We start from the raw sequence: 18,270 nt of genomic DNA, 5'->3' as shown, positions 1-18,270 counted from the left end.
AATTTAAATGCATCTTCCAGGGCTGGGGGCATGGTTTAAGTGGTAGAGCACCTGCCTAGCAAGCATGAACACTGAGTTCAGGTCCAGTACTTCCCAAAAAATTAAATAAATCTTCACTTTAGAAATTAATATTTGTGTGCCTTTTTCCATGTAGGACCATCTTGTATGAGAAGGAAGAATGGTCTGTTTGATTAGTCAGCTGCTGAGTGGAGAGTTGTCTGCACAGCCCAGTATCTTCTCAAGTCATGTCCCTCAGAATTTGGGCACTTCCTGAGGGATTGTTTGTCATGGGGCTTTTCCAGCAAACTTCAGATCTGGGAAGGGTAAATGGAAGGTCCTGGGCAGCAGGTCAGCTCTGTCCTTGATTATCAAAAAAAGAGCACCTGCAGGAAGTAAGCAGATCAGAGAGTAGGCCAGGTGCAGCACCGGGTGTGCAGTCATGTGAGAACACAGAGGGAAGCACAAAAAAGCCAAGTGGTAGACATGCAGACATTTGGTCCTTAAGGCAAGTAGTTGAGAGGCCACTGCTTCTAAGGAGGAAAGCAGGAGAGCCAGAGCCTCCCAGACTGAGTTTGCCTAGGAGGTGGGGTGGGGAGACCAAGAGAAGCTTCCCCAAACCAGCAGGTCCAGTCCCTGGAGGTCAGACCTCAGTTCCTGAGGAAACCTGATGACTCTGTGTTTGCCTGGGAAAATTCTCTTCCTGGGGCCTCTGCTCCTGGTGCCGCTATTTCCTGGAGCCAAAGGCAGAGTGACTTGTAGCATAATTGCTGACTTCAGCATTATCTGAGCACAAAGGGCTGCTTAGGTTGGAATGAGTCTGGAATTTAGGCCTGGACATTTTGGGGATAGTAGATCAATCATTTTTAAAGTGGAAGGAGATCAGAAAGACAGAACCCCCACTTGGCCTTGGGTGACTGACAATGCTGCTATTCCCTTTTTTCTGCCCACTTTTGGAGCTGAAAGCATCCCAGCTAATAAGTGCATAAGGGAGCCAGGCACTAGTGACTCATCCTGGTAATCCTAGCTACTTCAGAGGCTAAGCTCAGGAAGCTCATGGTTCGAGGCCAGCCTGAGCAAATAGTTCAAAAGATCCCATCACAAAAAAAAAAAAAAAAAAACAGAGCAAAACAGTCAGGAAGTGTGGCTTAAGCGGTAGAGTACCTGCTTTGCAAGTGTGAAGCCCTGAGCTCAAACCCTAGTCCCACCAAAAAAAAAAAAAGACATACAAAATGAAAGAATTTTTTAAAAAATCAGTAGTACTCCAAATGTAGTAATGGATCTAGGTAGTAATCTTCAATGGCTGCTAAAATTGTCAGTGAAAGGTTAATTTAGCCACTAAATTAATCTTAATATCATTAAAGGCAAAACAAGTATGTACAAGTCAGTACCACCACCCTGGGAAATAAGGTGCCTAAAAATATTCATCTTGAATCCAGCCAACGCCCTAGATTCAGCCAAATTTATAGAAAGTATGGAAGATAGAGGATCTTACTAACTCCACAAAGAAATAATCTCCCTCACAGAAATTACCTGGTTTCTAGTCCACAGCAAAGACAGACTGCTTCAGAATAAAAGAGACTAAAGAGTGAATGTGATAGGTGGATTTTGAAAGAGTGAATGTGATAAGTGGATATAGAAAAACACAATTGCAAAAAAAAAAAAAAAAAGACACCTTTGAGATAACCAGGGTAATTTGAATGTGGATTGGGCTTAGATGATGTTGAGGAATTATTAATTTTGCCACATAAATACTGATATTGTAGACTGTAAAAAGTCTTTTCAATAAGAGATAAAAAGGAACTGGTTCAAATGAAATGATGATCTAATGTTTGTTTTAAAATAAACTAGCCTGGAAAAAAGAGAACAGTAGATGGAACAAGATTTCCAAAATGTTAATTATTAGAACTGGGTGATGGATGCTTGGAGATTCTTTTTATTCTAATTTTGAATATGTTTAGAAATTTCCACTACACACACACACACACACACTGCATGGTACCCTAGACCCTCATGAGATCACTTTCATATCTTGTATAAAAATCCTTCTTAATCAAGTGTCTGGGGAGAACAGCTAGACTTACAGAAGAAGCAGCTTCCCTTAGGAAAGTTTAGGAGAGTCTCTTCAAACATTTTGGATTCGAAAAGACAATTGAAATGATCTTAAAAAAAAAAAAAAGTACTCTACAGTCTCCAAAATGAACCAGGAAACTTCTATGTGAGAAGCATTAGAAAGGCTATTTCTTGGCAATTCTGGGCACTGTCTACCAACTAAGCCAAAATAACTAGCACCTTCCATAGACATACATGCAGAGTTGTACACCATCAGGCCAGAACATGGAGGAGCAAATGCACATGCGTGCTGATATACCCATAGGGGCATATACCGAGCCACACATGTGTAAAGGATCCTTGCACAAACCCTCGTGCAACCATGGGAACCTGTCCAAATGTTTAAATTCCCACAGGACCTGAGAACACACACTTTCCCCAGAGGGTGCTGAGATATAAATCCAAATAAGAACAAATGAGTTCAGGAGAGAGGATGTAGCTCAGAGGCAGAGCACTTGCCTAGCATGTGTGAGGCCTTGGGTTCCAACAACAGCAAATGAATTTAATAGCACTGAATATTAATTCACAGCTAAATAGAGGGAAGGTTTTAGAAAAGAAAACTCTCAAACATTCTTTCTCTCCTGGAACATCTCTATTAACTTGAGAATAAAGTTTAAGGTTGAGTCTCAAAATACATGAAAAGAAGAAGAGATAGCATAGAGGGTATAGCTCTGTGGTAGAATACTTGCCTGGCTGCACAAGGCCCTGGGTTCAACTCCCAATACCCAAAACAAACAAAAAAAAACCATGAAAAGAAAAAAGATAGCATTTGGCTTTCTTGTCCGTAATTCTTTGCACACCACACATTTTCCCTGGGAGATATCATCTCATCTAAAGCCTCACTCAGCACCTGTGTACTAATCACTCCCAATTCCTTCTCTCTAGCTACCCTCCAATTCCCCTGCCCTTTCCGACCCCCCCGCCCCCACTCTCCCAAGCTGCAGAGCAGTGTACCCAACAGCCTCCTGGAGCTCTCTTGGCTGTTTTATTGTAGTTAGGACACAGGTTGACTCGCGTCTTTCTCATGTAACAGTTCAGCAGTAGGTGGTCCAGGGTCAGTGAGGTGATGTTACACACGCACACCTCAATTTGTGCTTCTCATTCCAGCCAGCTCCAAAATGGTCAAAGGAGCTCATGCCTAATCTTAAAATCAAAACACACATCACTTCCTCTCATAGCTCATTGGCCAGAGTTTGGCCCAAAGGTCATACTTTGTGCAAGAGAGGTTGGAAGAACCTCTGGCTGAGTGGTCATGTGCCAGCTAAGACTATCCTTATAGAAAGGCAGAAAGGATTTGGGGGGACTCAAAGCTTGTTATATCACTCACACATCCCACACTCAATATAAACTAAAGAAAAATCATCTTTGTAGCTCTCTCCCACAACTGTGCCTCCGAACCAATCCCTAGCTTCACAAATGACCCAACATTTGCCCAAGTAGGGTTGCCAGATTAAATGCAGGGTTCCCTGTTAAATTTGAATTTCAAATAAACAAGGAATAATGTTTTACCATCAGTATGTCCCAAATATTGCATGAATTTTTATTTGCTAAATCTGCTAATCCTATACCCAATCCAGAAGCCTTAGAGCCACCTTGGATCCCTCCCTCTCCCTCTTTCCCATTTTCATTGCCTTCCACATTCTGCTGATTTGTTTTTGTACTTTCAATCTGTCCCCTCCTTTTTGTCATCATTGTACTTTCCCTGGTTCAGGCCATCACCTTTTCTCTCAAAGACTCCATTAACTGCCTCCCTGCTGGCCTGTTTCCAGTTCTGTGTTATCTAATTCACGCTGCACACAACAGGAGAACTGGTCTTTCTAAAAAGCAAATATGATCACTTTCCTTCCATGCTCAAAATTTTTCCATTGCTCCCCATGGCTTTCAGGATAAACTTCAAAGTTTATATCCAGGTTGATAAAGCCCTGGATCATTTGCTTTCTCTCTCTCTCCTCTCTCTCTCTGCTTCTTTAGCTCCATCGCCTTGGTCTCTAAGACATACCCTACCCATACCCCTGCCACATCAAGCCTCAGGGAGCCCTTTGAGGGTGCCACACTATTCTGATGGATAGTGTCTCTTCCACATACCAATCACAGAGCAAGAGTTTTTCATTGCTACCACCAATTCCACACCCACCCTCCCCTGCTCCTTTGTCTAGCTAAATCCCACTCATTATGAAAACCCAACTTACATGGCTTTTCCTCTCAGAAGCCTTCCTAACTTATTATTTTAAGCACATATTTTTGTTCTCACAGCCCTTCCCACAGTATTGTCAAATTGAATCATCATGTATTTTCCCAACTATATTTTAAGTTGCTTTAGGGCAAGGACTATGTCTTGTTTATCGTTTCACACTCAGCAACTGATACAGCAATTAGCACTAGTAAACAGTAAGTATTTACGGCTTAAAACGTTCATACTTCTGCCCCTGGCTGCTCCAGCCTGTCTTAGTTGGAAACATCTGTCCATTTCCAGATGTGCACCTTCCTGCACCAATCTTAAGCCTCCTGTATCTTTAGCCTTGCTGAAATTCTGGGCTTTGATTTCCATGTCTCACCCGTGATGAAAAGCTGCTTGTCTACTCCATTACACTCCTATATAACAGATGCTGAAATGAAGAACTGACACTTGACCAATGGAGGCCCCGCCAGTTCCCCTCCTGAGCTGAGTTTCCGATCATGATTCCTGCTGACATTGGGCAGCTGTTAGAGGAGAGGTTTTTCCCCTTCTCTCCCAACCTCCTCAGTTTGCCCCCAGCCCTCCTTCATCCCCTGGGAAATGACTTCTCTCTCTCTCTCTCTCTCAAACAAGCCATGCCTTGTTTGAGCTCTGATCTAACACCAGCTGACAGGTGGGTTTCAGGGGGTGTCTCTGGGGCTGTGGCCTGTTTAGTGGATTTACCACTCTAAACTCAATTACAGGGGACTTTCACGCTCCATAGGCAACTCCAGGCCCTTTCTGATAAAAACTGCGGTGAGTAAAGAAGTCACGATGGTGATAGGGGCCTGCCATTTAATATTCATTGAAGTACACATGTTTGGAAATTGGAAGCAGAATTTAATCCATTTTCATATTTATATCAACATGCAGCTTTAAAAAAGATTTCTCCTTTTCTCCAGCAATCTTGTCAATGTCTTGTTTGGAAAGATAAAGGTAAAATGGACACACATATTTTTTTAATTAGGAATATCTGAAGTTCTATTTATTAAAACAGGAGTTCCAGATCTGTACATTTTCACTGAAGAACTAATTCTTTCATTTCATTTGAACTCATAGAAGCAGTAGGTAAAAAGCAGGAAAGTCATTACCATTTCTGGCACCTAAACTTTGGGGTTTAACTGTGCAATGGGAACTTGTGAAAAGGAGAGGTTGAAGAATACGGGGAGCTCAGTCCCAAGATCTTACAACTTAGGGGAATGGTTCATAGCTGATCAAAGTTATAAAAAGCACCTCTTTCTGAATAAAGGCAGGAGTCACAAAATAAGGAGTGCTTATGCTTACAATTACAGAACTTTTCAAAGAGGGGTTCATGGAACCTGGGTGGAAGAATTAACAGAGTGAAGGGTTTAGCATTGTCTGTTGTCTCTCCCCAACCCTTGCAACTTTTTTTTTTTTAAATGTAGATGAATGTTTAAGTATGGTGCTATGGTTGAGGGCATCTCTTTAAATAATGCAACACCAGGCTTCCTGAGGGGACAGCAGTTGATTTGGAAACTGAATATGGTGCACTCTAAATTCTTGTCCCTGAGGAAGGCTGACTAACAGATAAGTGCCATGAGCTAGCATAGGGACTCATTCTGTCAAATCAACTTGCTGGAAAGGCCCCATGCAGAACCTTCTCCAGTCTCCGGGAGCTAATGTGAGCAGACATTTGTGACATTAGACAGAGCAGTAGGCCTGGCATGAAGGAAAAGTTCATCATCTACCAACAGGGTAGTCTTTAGATGACAAGGATAAAGAAACCATTGCACATTTGTTAATGTAACAACTTGGAAAAGTATGCTCTAAAAAAAAGCCACTCCTTGGGGAGAGAGGATCAAAAGAAAAGGCGGGCACAGGAATACTTGAAAGCTTTCTTGGAGCTCTCTATACCTTTTGGGTCGTTGCCTTTTCTCCTGGCCCTTCTTAAGCGACAGTGCCTTCAGTTAAATGAACGAGTCCCAAACTTTGTCATTCCATGCTACTCTGCCTAAAACTGGGTAAAAGAAAAGAAAAGGGAGGAAGGAAATACTGATGAGGAAAAAAGAAATTTTCATGCCACTTGCCTTACTGGAGAAAGGAATGTCTTTCTTATTTCAGATCTGACTCTGAGTGAGAATTCTTGTCTGTCTGATCCTGGTCCATTTCTCTGAAGGAAAACTGAAGTAAATATTATTACCTGAGAAGCGACATGGTAATAAGAGGTTGTTACCTCTGTGTCAGTGTTTATTGCTGTAACAGAATACCTGAGACTGGGTCTATTTTAGTTCATCGTTCTGGAGGTTGGGCATCCAAGGGCATCGCACTAGAATCTTCTCAACTTTTGGTGAGGGCCTCATGCTGCTTCAACTCATGGTGGAAAGTAGGACAAGTGAGCTCATTCCACACAGAGAAAAGGGGGTGAACTCCCACAACAGTTAACCCGTTCCACAAGAAAAGCAGTAATGCTTACCATGAGGGCTGCAGCCCTGTGACTCTGATGCCTCCCACTGGGCCCCGCTTCCCAATGTTGCCCCACTGAGGAATTAAGTTTCCAGCACCTGAAATTTGGGGACATACTTCAATCATAGCACTCTGTTTATGATACAAAATATAGGTAGATATTTATAACTGGAACAAATGAAAGAATTTAAGAATTAAATCACACTTTGGGGGAACCAAGTCATTATTGAGATCACTAGACAAATTTGATTGTTTTCAGTGTCTCTGATTGAGACAAAGGGTTAGCCATTTGTTTTCCCCCTTGGTTGGGTCAATGTTATTAAATGGCAATTTAGTATGTCATATTTGTCCTAGATTTAAATTGAGAAGAAATATGGAATACTTTTTTGCTAGGCCTGCTGAATCAGTTTTTCCATGAAAGTTGAGAGAGCGCAGGCTCTGAGGAGAGAACCTTCATGCAGGTCCTGACTCTGCCACTTACTACAGTAATTTCTAACCTTGGGAACGTTGTTTAATAAAAAATACCTACTTCATGATATTGTTTTAAAAATATCTGCCTCATAAAATTATTATGAGTTAATCTATGTGAAGTTGAGAACACTATTTGAGATATACTAAGTACTAAATAAATTTGACATGATTATTATTTAATGATCCTAAATGGCTTCTAACAGATTCTTTTTTCTTTTTGGGCAGTACTGGGGTTTGAACTCATGGTTTCACACTTGGTAGGCAGGTGCTCTACCACTTGAACCACACCTCCAACCCTTTTTCTCTGGTTATTTTGGAGATAGGGTCTCACTTTTTGCCAAGACTGGCCTGGATTGTGATCCTCCTATTTTATGTTTTCCTCTGTGGGTGGGATGACAGGAGTATGCAGTCACACCCAGCTTGCTTTCTGTTGAGATGGAGTCTTACAAATGTTTTTTGACCCAGCTGGCTTGGAGCTACAATCCTCCTGATCTCAGTCTCCCTCATAGCATGGGATGATGGGCATGAGCCACTGGCACCCAGCCCTAATGGACTTTTAGTGACTATAACTATAAAGAAAGTTCTATGGTCAAACCAGTTGAGGAATCAGATTTAACACAAGCAATTTGTTTGAACCATAGTATTTCTTGGAGCCTTCTCTATGAAAACACATATAATGACTAACCATGGAAGAGTTTATTAATATTTGACCATAGAATCTTTTCTTGATCAATTCTTATATCCAAGTGAAGGCAAAACAGAGTCTCCAACCTCTGGCTCAGAAGTTAGAGAAATGTGTGAGTCATGGTGCCTGAAGCATGAGGACAGTAATTCAAGGCATGGTCATTATGGTTCCTATATAGAACTCACAGGTCTCTTTAAAAGCATTCCTTTTTCTAAAACAGCATTTTGTTGGGTGGGACTGAACGGTGCATAGTTAAAACATAAATACTGGAGTTGGACAGACCTGGAATCGAATCTGTCAGAGCAGATTATTTAATATCTATAAACCTGAGCATGTTCAGCTATAAAATGGGGATAGCACTGACATTTACCTTCTAGATTTACTACATGAATTAAATAAGACTATGCCTGACTCCATCAGCTGTTATTGATGCAGATACCCCAACATCAAGGCTACTGTTTGTTAACAAGTAATGAGCTAGCAGCATTATGTAGGAAATAGAAATGGACAGCACAGGATCTACTCTCTTAACTGGATGAGTATTTATGACACTGGCTACTTGATTAGCTTTCCCTGTGACCTATGTATATTTGCTCTGATTATTACGACAACTAGCATATGTCTGAGGATCCCACCTGCAGTAAGTCCAGTCACCTCTATTAATTGAGCTGTACCTCCTGATGTTTCTGGATGGAAATTGACTGCACAGTAAGTAGCTTCAAGGACTGAAGTAGAGCAAGTTCTGTCAGAGAGAGAAAATCCATATTAATGATACGCTATAAAACACTTTTTGTTAGTTACATATATTCCTTTACTTTCATTTCCCAAGAATAGCTCAGCTGTCAAAGCAGTTCCAAGATTTCCATAGATTCGGCAAATACTGTGCGATCGAATTATTGCTCTGAGAGAAGCTACAATTAAAACACATTAATCACTGTAACAAAAGATCCTTATTGAGGCTGACAAAGATGGTGAAATCTGATGAATAATTAGTCTGGTTAATCTTTTAAAAGTGAATTAAACTGCTAACAAGTTAAATCACTGTGATTTTCACAATGAGCCTCTAGGGTGAGCAGAGATTGGGAATATTATCATCATTTTAAAAAGATATTTTCTTTCTCTTTCTCATCTCTAGACTTATACTGGAGGCTCTGTAGTTAGAACAGTGGGACTCAGAACCAGCTGGAAGGATGCAGCTAGCAAGGTGTGAGGGCAAGTTCTTTGCTTTTTCCCCAATAAATTCTCAAAATGTCAAAAGAGTCATACAGTGACTAGAAGAACTGAAACAGAATTAATATGGTACCCTCTTCCCAGCCATCTGTAATAGCCCCAAGTTGATCTGTCATATAGTTCTGGCGTCTTCCCCGCAATCAGCTACGACAATGGGGTCAACCTTGTGTAATTTGTACTTATTTTTACCCTTCTCTCTAGCCAGGTGACTTGTTTTTCCAGACAATGTCTCTTCTCTTTGCATTTCAAAGATTCACCATATTCTGAATAAAATTAGATATGCAAATGTGAGCTGATAAACCATGAGAAATTGATGGAGAGGGACCACAGCCCTTGGCTGAAGTTTTAACTTCAGCTGGACCTCCACAACTTTTGGGAGTCATAGTAGATACCGTGATGTACTGTCTGATCCTCCTTCAGGAATGAAGGGCTTATTCTCCAACAGCTGCTGGTGCTGCTGAGATTTGGCCCTCAGCTGTTAGCCTCATAGAGGGATTGTCTTCAGTGAAGAAAATGCCTCATCAAAGGTCACACATCCTTTAAGGGTAGCCAGCATTCTAGTGATGATTGCTGTGAGAGCATTAAGACTGGCCCAACTTGGTAGAGCCACAGTAACAAAAACAACCTGGCATTGACCAAAGATCACACATGTAGAGCAATGGACTACAGGACCCCAAAGTAAGCCCACACATCAAAGCCATGTGATTTTCAACAAAAGTGCCAAAAATATGTGTTGGAGAAAAGTCAACCTCTTTAATAAATGGTGCTGGGAAAACTGGATATCTGTATGTAGAGCACTAAAACTAGTCACCATCTCCCACCCTGCACAAAAATCAACTCAAAATGGATCAAAGACCTTAATGTAAGACCTGAAACTTTGCAACTACTAGAGGAAAACATAGGGGAAACACTTCAGGATGTAGGCAATGACTCTCTGAATGGGACTCCCAACAGCTCAGGAAGACAAATGGGGTTGCATCAAACTAAAAAGAGTTTACACAGCAAAGAAGTGTCAATCAACAGAGTGAAGGGACAGCTTAGGGAATGGGGGGGAACCTTTGTCAGCGACAGAGGATTAATATTCAGAATATATAAAGAACCAAAAAAATGAACACCGAAAGAATAATTAGTCCAGTCATAAGTGGCAAATGAACTGAACAGAAACCTCAAAAAAAGTACAGCTGGAGGCATGACTCAAGCAGTAGAGTGCTGCTTGCCTATCAAATGCAAAGTACTGAATTCAAACCTCAGTACTAGCAAAAAACCCATCATCCTTCAAAAGAAGAAATACAAAGGGTCAATAAGAACTGAGAGAAATGTTCAGCATCTTAGCTATCAGGAAAATGCAAATAAAAACTCCCCTGAGCTCCATCTCCTCCCAGTCAGATTGGCTATTGTTAAGAAAACAAAAACAAGCCAGATGCAGTGGCTCATGTCTATAATTCCAGCTACTCAGTAGGTAGAGATCAAAAGGATTGCAGTTTGAGGTCAGCCTGGGCAGAAAGTTAACAAAACCCCCAACTCAACAAAAAACTGGGTGTGGTGGCTCACACCTGTCATTCCAGCTCCATGGGAAGCACAAAGTGGAGGATGGTGACCCAGGCCACCCTGGGATAAAAGCAAGACCTTATCAAGAAAATAACTCAAGCAAAAAGGACTAGGGGCAAGGCTCAAATGGTAAAGTCCCAACCCAGAAAGTACAAAACCCTGAATTCAAACCCCAGCACCACCAAAAACAAACCATAACAACAAAAGCAAAGTAGAACAACCATTTGACTCATCTATACCACTCCTGGGTTTATAACTGAAGGAATCAATGTCAGCAAACAGTAGAGATACACCCATGTTTATCACTGCGCTAGTCACAATAGCCAAATGGAATCAGCCTAAGTGCCCATCAATGGATGAATGGATAAAGAAAATGTGAGATCTATCTATCTATCTATCTGTATATATATCACATATATATTATAATATAATATACATTATATATACATATATATCACATATAATATAATATATATACATATATCACATATAGTATATTATATATACATATATGTGATATATATCACATTTATATTGCACACACACACACACACACACACACACATATATATATATAAAACAAAGTGTTATTTGGCCATAAAGGAGAAATCATGCCATTTGCAAGGAAATGGATGGAACTGGAGATCATCATGTTAAGTGAAATAAGCCAGACTGAGAAAGTATTTCATGTTCTCTCATATGTAGAATCCTAGGAGAAAAAAAGACATGGAAGTTACTATGTAGGCCAGGCTAGACTCAAACTCAAAATCATCCTGCGTCCACCTTCCCAGTGCTAGAATTACAGGTATGCACTGCCACACCAGTTCAGCTCATTTGTTGAGATGGGTCTCACTAACTTTTTGCCTGGGCTGACCTTGATCCATGATCTTCTTGGTCTCTGCCTCCTGCTGAGTAGCTGGGATTACAGGACCAGCCCCAGGGCCTAGAATTTATAGTTTAGTGTGCTTAGGGGATTTTGTCACTAGGGAAATTTAGGAAACATTGACTGATCTCTTCCTTTTCTTTAAAAGGACAACTTTATGTAGATACTTAAAAAAAAAAATAAAGCCACATATTACCCTGCAATGTCAAAATTAACTTCGGTTGAGTCAAATATTTAAATATAAAAACACAAATTCATAAAAAGTGATAGAGGGAAAGGACAAGTGAAGGTCTGGGGAGTAGTTTAAATGGTAGAGTGCTTGCTTAGCAACCATGAAGCCCTAGGTTCAATCACAGTAACACACACACACACACACACACAACACAACACACTCAAAAAAGAAAGAAATACAAGTGAATTTTTTGTTTTGTTTTGTTTTTATTGTTGTGATGGAGGTACATTGTGACATTTTAAAAAGTTCTTACAATATATCATAGTTGGATTCACCCCTCCATCATTCTACTTTATCCCCGCTTCCCCCATTCCTGGAATAGTTTCAGCAGGGCTCATTTTTCCATTTTCATACATGTGTACACAGTATTTTCACCATATTCACCCTCCTGCACCTTTCTCCCATGTTCTCCCCCCTCCTTCTGGTACCAGCCCTCCAGACAGGACCTGTTCTGCCCTCCTGTTCTCCGATTGTGCATAAAAAAATGACATTTCTCCTTTCTACCTTAGTCCTCTTCTTATGGTGATTTCAACAGGTTTAAAAATTCTATATTCATTCTTGTATAGGACGTCCATCAACCACATTGACCTTCTTAACTTCCTTCTTTTACCCTCCCTCTCCTATTAGTGACCTCCTCTTAGTGTGACCTGTTTTTCATAATATTGCTTGTATTTAATACAAATGAATTTTTAAAATACAGTCTTCAAACTTTCTAAGTTTCAAACATCAAAACAAAAGATACTATGTAAAAGAGTGATATGTAGTTGGATGTAACAAGTTTGAAAACATGTATGTAAAATGCTCCTTCTATACTGTAATTGTGTGATTATATATTCTGCTACAAATTCAAGTGAAAGGGGAGAGCATCCAAATGTACAAAGTACCAACATCTCCCACTGGTAGATTTAAAATAATGACAGCACAGAGATTGTAAAGTCAATTGTAAAGTTTTTGAAATACAAAAACTCCAAATGGAAATGCTTGAAAGTTTCTAGCATTATTCTTGAGGGGAGTGAAAAAGAGGTGGAAAGTATTATAGCTTCTGGAATTTATTATGAAATAAAATTTTTAGTGAATCTCTACCAAACTTAGGCTTTTTTGTGGTACTGGGGTTTGAACTTACGACCTTGTGCTTGCCAGGGAGGCACTCTCCTGCTTGAGCCATACCTCCAGGCCTTATGCTTATTTTTTAAGACTTCCTATTTGTCTATTTGTTGCTTCATGTGAAAGAAACTTTTCAAAATTAACATTAACAAAAATGCACTTTGACCACCTCTGAGTGGAGATAGGTTGGCAAACCTGGCTATACTCACTGCTGAATGAGTGCAGGCAAAGAAAACTAGTTTTGACATGGTCATTGATGTCTATGTAGAAATTAAATCTCAAAAACAGAAGTTGTAATGTTATTATACATTTGGCCCCAGGCTGATTTTTTTCAAAAGATACATTTCTGAATTTAAGATGTATTACTGTATTACACTTTTCTTTGTGTTGTTGTAATATATCTTTTTATTTACTATTTGTGTGTGTGTAGGTGGGGAGCTGTGAATTGAAGCCACGGCCTTGCCCATGCTAAGCATGTGTTCTATCACTGAGCTACATCTCAAACCCCTATCTGTTTACATTCTATATGGGATATTAAATAAGAGAAAAATGTCACTATCTACATTTTTCTGGCCATTTTTAAATTTCGCCTTGTGACTATTACTAAAGAATTCTGCTCAAGAGAGAAGGGGGCATTTTGAAAGCGTCTACCGTGAGTGTACAATACCCAGGTATGCCACTGCAGAGCAGGCTCTCTTAGCCTCAGGAACTCGATCTGGATAGTTCTTTCCCCTTTTATTGCCAAGTAACCTCTACTCATTTTCACATCTTAGCTAAAATGGGATCTCTTCCAGGAAATCACCTTTAAAAACCTTTCCTGGTCAGAGTCTCTGTAATATTTCCCTTTGGACCTCTACTTCCTTTTTCCTATTGTCAATAATCAATTCTTGGGGCTGGCAGAGTGGCTCAAGTGATAGAGCACCTGCCTAGCAAGTGTGAAGCCCTGAGTTCAAACCCCAGTAAATTATTTCCTACTATGAGCATAGTTTACTTACTCAGTAAGTGTTTGCTGAGTACATGAATTAATAAATCTCCCATGATGCCTGAGGAAACAGAGCAAATAAGGAGTTGGTCCGAGTTACACAGTCTTTTGGTTAAAATTCTAAAGCAGGAGATTTCTAAATAGATATTTTTCTAGAGGAATTCCTGCAGCAAGCTTGGGAGAATCAAAAGAGCCATCTTTTTTCTTTCTTTCTTTTTTCTGGGGAGGGGGGGTAAGCCTGGGTTTTGGACTTGGGCTTTGTACTTGCAAAACAGGTGCTCTGCTGTTTGAGCCACACCTCCAGTTCATTTTGCTCTGCTTAATTTGGAGAGGAGGTCTTTTGAGCTTTTTGTCCAAGCTAGCCTAGAACTGTGATCCTCCTGATCTCTGCCTCCCAAGTAGCTAGGATTACAGGTGTAAGTAACCCGCCCCCAGCTAAGAGTCATTTTTAATTTTATCTTCTCTTTATTCTTCCAGCCCCTGCCTTTCTCTCCTCTCTGATATCACAGAGCTGTCCCAGGAGCAGTCAATGTAAAGATAAAGGTAAAATCCACCAGAGATACCTAAAACCAAATTGAATATCAGAAGACAATCAGCTGGGGAAAAAGAGTAGACCAGGCATGGGAAATGTCCTCATCCCAAAAGTGGACCTGTGGAGAGCAATCACTTCCCTCCTTACTCCTTGACCATGGCAGGTAAACAGTTCTCAGAATTAGAAAAGGTGAAGAGACAATAAACTTGAACTTCCAAGCCAGGCATAGTGGTACTTGCCTATAATCCCAGCACTTAGGAGGCTGATGTAGGAAGATCATGAGTTCAAGGCCAGCTTGGGCTACAAAGCATGACTCTTGGGCCTTTAAAGGCCAAAGAAAACCCAGAGGAAAGAAAATAAAATATTGGCTCCTATTGAGAGGATTAGAGTCTCCCATTTTCCTGAGGATCCACTACTAGTCCAGGTCAGCAGCTAACAAAACAGAAGAGGCCAAGCATCCCATCTAAGAAATGTCTGGAATTTTTCTTGTCTTTAGACAGTGGCTCATGTTCCTGAGAGTCTTTGGGTCATTTTTGTTGAGGGATGACACCTAGTCCATGGGATGGCTCACAGGAGACCCTGAGCAATGCTGTCGCCTTGACCATCAGGGTACTTCCAGAAGGTAAAATAATATGATATGAATGTCCAGTGTGGGTTGAGTTGGCCTCCCCAGCAGAGAAACACAGTATTCTACATAAAAAAATTGCTATACTGACTAAGATGTATGTTTTGAGGCAGAAAAATATTCCTTATATTGTAGTAGGACTGAGAACTTGCATGTCAGGCTGAAACCTGATACAAATTAAACAAATGAGTAACAAATCTGTCTGGAGGGGAGTTAATAATGGAAATGGACAGGATCACCACATTCTATTGAAGATGCCTCTGGTACACAGTAGTTATGTAAAACACCTGTATACACTGTTGCCAAGTGGCATTTTAGAAAAACATTAGGGTAAAGTTAACTTTTAAGAGCCCCCAAAATAAAAAAAGATGATTAAATTAGGAAACTAACACTGCATTCTCTGCTACAAAGGAATTCATTAGGGGCAGAGGAAGAGGAGTGACTGGTGACAATTCACTCAGCTCCTGTCTGTTCTTTCACTTTGAAGAAGGTCCTAGTCTTCGTGGTCTATGCTGAAGGTCTAATTGAAGAACTGGTATGCCATTGTAGCCTGAGACACAGAATTTTCCTTATATGCAATGTAAGCCACAGTTACTACTCTCAAGGAGTTATAATCTAGTGCAAGATATACTCCCAGTGCAAAAAAGCAATATGCAAAGTTTGCCTTGTAGATACATTAAAGCCTATGAAAACAAAAGACTTAAAAGATGGGTAAAAATCTTCAGGAAGAGACAAAAGTGTGGTGTTTAGAGAGTGCCAGCCAAAGGTGACATTGAGAACTATGGTTTGGGGTTCACTGAGGTCTGATGGAGACAAAGCACTAGATGAGAGGTTAAACCTTCTGAAGTGCAAGAGCTCAGATAGAGAGATCCATGAATGTCACATTAGAGTCTTGGAAAAATCAAAGACCACACGATCTGTTGAAGGCTTACTATCAGAAACTAATCCTATCATTATTATCAGAAATTAGTGCAAAGCCGGGCGCCAGTGGCTCACACCTGTAATCCTAGCTACTCAGGAGGCAGAGATCAGGAGGATCATGGTTTGAAGCCAGTTGGGGCAAACAGCTCGCAAGACCCTATCTCACCACAAAAAAAAGAGTGGCTCAAGGTGTAGGCCTTCAGTTCAAACCTTAGTACTAAAAAAAAACCAAAAAAACAAAACCTAGTGCTAGTGTCTTCAGTGGATTCTTAACTGCCCTCAATGACAGAATCCCTCTCTTCTTAAGGAAGAGATGTGCTATGTTCTCTTTATGGATTGTAAATCCACTTACACTCTTCTTTCCATTTTTTCATCTATTCCCTTCAGCAAAGAACACTACTCTACCTTGGCTCTAGCCCTGAGATATTTTTAGGTTCAACCTTAAGCTAAGCCTTTTAAGAAGTTTGCAAATAAGAAATAAGAAACAAACAAAAATCTCCTACTCTGACAAAACCTCAAAACATACTTTTAGAATTAGGCCATCTAGCCTCTGCAGGATTTTTTCTTCTTTCTTTTCCATCTTAGGCCTCAGCAAGAAGCAAACTGGGAGCCACAGACCAGGGAGACCTGACTGGTCGGAGGATGCTCATAGCCAGTTTGGTTCCGTGTCTTGGTACCTACTCAGGGAAAATTGAGTTCAAAAGAGCAAAAGTGGCACTTTGAAATCTTCTCCATTTCCCCCCCCTGCAGTGTCCTCAATCTTTGTAAAAAGAATGAGTTTTAATTTTCTGAAAAGTTTGGATTGTGTGTGCATGTGTGTGTGTATACAGAAAGTCAACAGAGAGTGCAGGTGAGGCTCTCTTCTCTGGTGAGACTTCAAAGAAAGGGAAGTTTTGTAGAAAGATGAGTCCTTGAAACTCACTAAGAGATCCTGTTGCACTGGTGTGGTATGAACAACTTACTCTATTAATTATAAACCTCTCCGCCTGGAGATTTTGTAGGCAGCACGACAGCGCTGTCCATGGTGCTGGCACATCACCTTCCACTCAGAAATGGTTGTCTCTCTTTTTTTTCCACAGCAATATTTCATTTATTTTTGCTGTTGTGAATAAGTGGGCAGGGTCCCAGCTGAGATAGTGGCACCAGGAAAGGGAACTTGGAAGGATGCAGAGCTTTGCATGCCTGTAATTGGTGGGGAAGGGACTTTGAGGACACCAGAGGACTCTCTGGAGAATAGGAACCTTTTTCCTCTCTCACTCTGAGGTTTTACTTGGCTAACAGGTGAGTGGCAGCCTCTCTTCCCAGCCACCTGCTTTGAGCAACCAGGTGCTTTGGAGCCCCACCACCAGCACAGGAGGAGCCTCCAGTCAACTGCTGATCTCCCTTGTAGAAGGTACAGGTGAGAGATGGGAGCCAGTCCTCCATGTGTACTTTCTACAGAGTATGTGTCTACTGGCTTGGATTCACAGATGGATATGCTTCAGCGAACTGACTTCTTTGGCCTCCACACTGGCAGCATGGGCTTTGTGACAGATGTGAAGGCATGACTGCTTTAAAAACTTGGGTCTGAGGCTTCCATGTCTACGGTGAACAGAGCTTGGCTCTGGGGACCTTCCAGTAGCAGGGTGGCCTTCCATCTTGTGTGGGAACTCCAGCCCCCGACACAAACCCCAGATCTGGTTGTCTCTTTCAACTCCACATGATGGAGGACTGAAGGGCCAGTCCAGCGCCTGTATTAAAGAGGTCTGGGGCTGGTAGAGTGGCTCAAGAGGTAGAGAGCTTGCCTAGCAAGTGTGAAGCCCTGAGGTCAAATCCCTGCTACTGTCATTTCCCTCTGTTTCTTAGTTCATTCTGGTTTCCAGTCTGTAATTTTCTTCACATGCTATAATTTCATTTCTGCTCATATACATTCTACTCAGGTTTTGTAGCCCAGACCCTACCCTGAAATCTTCATGAAACTTTCTTTGGTTATTCACACACCATTAGTTCTTCCTCTTCTCTACATTTCTTCAGAATTTATCAATGAAATTTGAAAATTTGGTGTTTTCTTCGGTCATGCACATTTGGAAGAGAATCTCAACTTTAATTTTGTGCAAATGTTTACAATGGATGGAACAAATGTTTTCATATTTAATAATTTGAGAATTCAATTCTCATTCTTCTCTCTAGCTTGGCTATAAATGCATTATCTAAACTTTCAAAGTCTCATTTCTTCTGTAATCATGAAAAACAATGTTTACCCTACATATTATGAAATTATATATGCAGTATAAGTTATTTGGCACATAACGGAATCTCAATAAATGTGT

The 18,270-nt window shown here is 40.8% G+C and overlaps 1 long non-coding RNA gene across 1 annotated transcript in view; it reads left to right on the top strand.

The window, feature by feature from the left end:
- Window positions 1–18,270, top strand: part of LOC141415028 (uncharacterized) — a 31,719-nt gene extending 13,449 nt beyond the window's left edge. The window contains exons 3-5 of the long non-coding RNA XR_012440049.1: window positions 14,361–14,426; window positions 14,912–15,037; window positions 17,243–18,270. This is a non-coding gene — a long non-coding RNA (uncharacterized lncRNA). The remainder of the gene's footprint in view (window positions 1–14,360; window positions 14,427–14,911; window positions 15,038–17,242) is intronic.

This window comes from Castor canadensis, chromosome 12 (genome assembly GCF_047511655.1).
Source record: "Castor canadensis chromosome 12, mCasCan1.hap1v2, whole genome shotgun sequence".
NCBI lineage: Eukaryota > Metazoa > Chordata > Mammalia > Rodentia > Castoridae > Castor > Castor canadensis.
Note: the sequence above shows the minus strand (reverse complement) of the source record. Positions and strands in the feature narration are given on the sequence as shown.